Source organism: Triticum urartu, chromosome 6 (genome assembly GCF_003073215.2).
Source record: "Triticum urartu cultivar G1812 chromosome 6, Tu2.1, whole genome shotgun sequence".
NCBI classification, from domain to species: Eukaryota; Viridiplantae; Streptophyta; class Magnoliopsida; order Poales; family Poaceae; genus Triticum; species Triticum urartu.
In genome coordinates, this window is record NC_053027.1 from 164,617,020 (window position 1) to 164,621,418 (window position 4,399).

Genomic DNA, 4,399 nt, shown 5'->3' on the forward strand with positions numbered 1-4,399 from the left:
GAAAATATATAATCGCCGTAAAAAATATTTTATATTATGTAAAATTATAAACGTAAAAACATAGTCTAAAATACATATAAACTGCAAATTTTCTTGTCTTATAACCTATATTTTTATTTTCTTATGTCAAATTTTACGTAATGAATCAATAGGAATGTAACTATTTGAATTTGGAACGTAATTTAATTATGAAATGATCGTAAGATTACCTCACTGAAGAATAATTTATTCTGCACTCTGAGTGATGAATAATTTATTCTGCATCCTGGGATAGAACTGTTCTGTTACTATTAACAAAATAATATTATGTTACTCTGTCCCTATATAGGCCCGATTGTGAGCTCACGAACCACAGAAAAACAAAACAAAAGAACCGGACAGCCCGCACCCCACCACTCTCTCCTCTGTCCCGCGTTCCTTATCCAACCGCAAACGCCACCGCCGCCAGCCCCAACTCCCCGGCGACCCGCCTCCCCCCGCCACCCACCTCCGGCGACGCGCCAAACCCAACGCCTCCCACCTCCGGCGACGAGCCACGCCCACCACGTCCCACCTCCCGCGGCGCGCCGCGCCCACCACTCCCACCTCCGGCCACGCGCCGCGCCCACCACCTCCCACCTCCGGCAACGCGCCGCGCCCACCACCTCCCAACTCCGGCGACGCGCCACGACCACCACACCATGCCTCCTCTCTCGCGCCACCCGCCGCCCCTAATATCTGTAGTCCACCATTGCTAAAAATCATCTTATGATTTTTGGACAATGTTTTGTGCGATTCATTTGTTCATCTTCAGAACTTGGAGATATTAAGTCTACTTTTTTCTATGATGAAGGTACAAATGAGCTCCATCTTCAATGGTTATCCCCCTAGTGCTTCAAAGATGCCTATTTTGTTTTCCCCATGGCGCAGCGAGGATGATAGTGTTGACACTTACAAAATTGTTTTCTGTGTTGCTATGCTGTCAGTCCAAAGTGTGGTGAAGATGCAGCCCTGGGTGTGTAGATGATGCGGTGTGTGTGTGTGCATGATGATTGGTAGCTGTTGTGTGTGTGCAGTGTACATCTGATGATAGCGAGTAGGCGGCAAGTGTACTAGTGAGCAGCTACTGAACTGATTCTAACACTGCAACATTAATCCACTCTGCCTCCTCCGATGAGTTCTTCAGTCCAAGTTCTCCCACGATTCCGTCTCTGGTTTTGTTTCCCTTAACATTGGTAAGATAAAAGATCATTCAACTTCAAATCTGTTTGGACTGATAGTTCAACTTCTTTCGTACAAAAGGTTCAAAAAGTTTTGTACCTGAAAATGCACATATTTGGAGTGCGCGAATATATTTAGACTTCTACAAACCCCAAAACTATGCAGAGTTAGGATTGTTACTACCTTGTTTCTTACTATCGATTCATTTGAGAAGGTATTAAGTTGGTACATGTAGTTGGACATCTCAATATACTGTAATGTGTTTTTTTGCATAGTACCTTGAAATTATGTTAGCAATTCTGAATTACGATTGTGCTTGAAACTGAAAATGATTCTGTAACTTCTCAAACCTCGTGGACTTGATGCTTAAAATACTTCCAGAACGAATTGATTCTTGTTCTTTCATGATCAGTTCAGCAAATAATTTTTTAGTTCATTCCAATTTCAAATTCTCATTTTAGTTTAGTCAAAGTTTCTTATTTTTGTTCAGTACAATATCCAAGTTTATTTAAGTTCAATTCTTATTTTAGTTTTAGTTCATTTCAATTCTTATTTTAGTAAATCTGTAGTCTATGGATTTTATTTGGCCTAGATTGCTAGATGTACTAACTTGTTGTGCCAAGGCAATCTAAAACATTAAGTGTTGCTACTATAATTCGTTCATTGTTTCACGCCTCCCCGCAGACGCGCGCCCCCACCTCCCCGCCGACGCCTACAAATTAGAGTTCACTAAAAAATGTGCTTGAAATTTCAATTTTTACGAACCAGATAATTTCTTATTTACAGATCTAAATCGTGCGACTTATCCAACTAGCTTATGTTGTTTCTGACATTGCTCTAAACCATTTCTCAGTAATATTTTGTACGTAGCAATGGACTTGGAAGGATTTCAGTCCATCACGCTAGTTGTCAAAAAGGTGTTGTTTGCTTTTGAATGTATATGATGACTTGATTACCTAGGAATTTAAACATGGTAACTGTTTGCAGAATAATATTTTGTATATAGGTACTGTCATTTCTACGAACAGCCAGTTCCATTATACCTGTTGTTCGCCATCGACGGTGCTGCCATTTGAGTTTATGGCTCTGTCCATGGAGGCTTCCTAGAAGTTTCTCTGTTTCCATGTATGGTGTTCCATGACAGAGGTCGTGACGCGTGAGGTTCCTTGGGTTAGGATTGGTTTACTTTGCATCTCATAGTAGGAGGACAGGCACGACGTGCATTCAGTCTCAGAACCTGAAACTAACCTGACTGAGGTGGCATTAAGTTTTCAGTGATTAATCTCCATTTATTTGCTAGTAGTTTCACCTGCTTTTTTGAATTAAAAAGAACAAAACTTAACTAGTTTGACCACTGTGTGACCGCAAGGCATAAGGAAGGAAGGGCCACCGTCCGAGGCGACGCGTACATATGTACACCCGGGATTTAGGACAAGACACAACACCCGCTGCGGCGTACGTAGTACACTGAGGACTCCCTCGTCACTGGCAAAGACAAGAAAACTAGCAGCGTCCTTAGCCAGGTCTGATACATATAGAGTCTTATATTATTTGATTTGATCATAGTACATGTAGCCTCTGCCTATGTAGTATGTAACGAACGAGATGACAAGCATCAACATGTAGTATATGTGAGTGAGAGGAACACAACTACTTCAGTATGGCTAGCCTAAGTGGTGTGAACTGAAAACCAATCCTCAACACATCTGGTTCTTTCTTTTGTGAGAGATGATTTCCTCCCGATTTTTGGAACTCACAACCATAGTTATAATATAGTGTTTGGTCATCCTTAGCAGGTAGGTGTAAACCACATAGACGCTTACAACCAAAGCTAGCCGACGGCGCATAAGCTACCTGCAAAAGAGAAGCCCTTCTTACATCCACAACATCCTAATTTTTATTTAGTTCAATTTCCAATTTTAGTTCAGTTGATTCTTATTTTTAGTTTAGTTAGTTTCTTATTTTATTTTCCTTTAATTTCTAATTCTTTTTCAGTTCAGTTTCTAATTTTACTAAAGTTCAATTTCTAATTCCAAACAATTTGTACAAATTCCCATCGAGCAGGTGTTCACGGTGAGCGGCTACTGAACTTGTACGGCTGCTGCTTTTGGACTGCCCAGGAAGCACATCATTATAGAAGGCAAAATCTGTAACCTATATAATTCATGTTTGTTCTGACCTCTTGTTCCTCTAAAGCAGCCAAATACCGGTGCACCTAGTAGTTTAAAATTACACCAGATGGCCGGTGACCCTGAAACGCCCTCGATGTGGCTATATCTCCCACGTGTCGAAGCACGACTTAGAGACATAACTGCATTGAAAGCAATGTCGCAAGTAAGGTAATCTTCACACATCCCATGTAATACATAAGGGAAAGAGATACATAGTTGGCTTACAATCGCCACTTCACACAATTACATGAATAAAGCATTACATCATCCAAATACAATTAAGGCCCGACTACGGAGCCAAAATAAAAGAAGAACCCCAAATGCGACAAAGGTCCCTGATCGACCCCAACTGGGCTCCACTACTGATCAACTAGAACTAAACAACACAAAGGACAGGATCTTCATCGAGCTCCTCCTGAGCTTGGTTGCGTCATCTGCACGGTCTCATCGACACCTGCAAGCTGGTTTTGGAAGTATCTGTGAGCCACAGGGACTCAGCAATCTCGCACCCTCGCGATCAAGACTATTTAAGCTTATGGGTAAGGTAAAGGTATGAGGTGGAGCTGCAGCAAGCCACTAGCATCTATGGTGGCTAACATACGCAAATGAGAGCGAGAAGAGAAGGCAAAGCACGATCGAGAAAGTATGATCAAGAAGTGATCCTAAACAACCTACATCAAGCATAACTCCAACACCGTGTTCACTTCCCGGACTCCGCCGAAAAGAGACCATCACGGTAACACACGCGCTTGATTCATTTTAATTAAGGTCAACTTCAGGTTTTCTACAACCGGACATTAACAAATTCCCATCTGCCCATAACCGCGGGAACGGCTTTCGAAAGTTTAAATCCCTGCAGGGGTGTCCCAACTTAGCCCATCACAAGCTCTCACGGTCAACGAAGGAATAGACCTCCTCCCGAGACATTCCGATCAGACTCGGTATCCCGGTACAACAAGACATTTCGACAGGGTAAAACTAAACCAGCAACACCGCCCGAATGTGCCGACAAATCCCGATAGGAGCTG

At 42.3% G+C, this 4,399-nt stretch overlaps 1 long non-coding RNA gene across 1 annotated transcript; it reads left to right on the forward strand.

Annotated features, from left to right (window-relative positions):
- The first annotated feature begins 360 nt into the window (after positions 1-360).
- On the forward strand, positions 361-3,432 carry LOC125517627. The gene is made up of 3 exons (XR_007287711.1): positions 361-2,457; positions 2,570-2,723; positions 3,265-3,432. It is a non-coding gene; the product is annotated as an uncharacterized LOC125517627 (long non-coding RNA).
- The last annotated feature ends 967 nt before the right edge of the window (positions 3,433-4,399 follow it).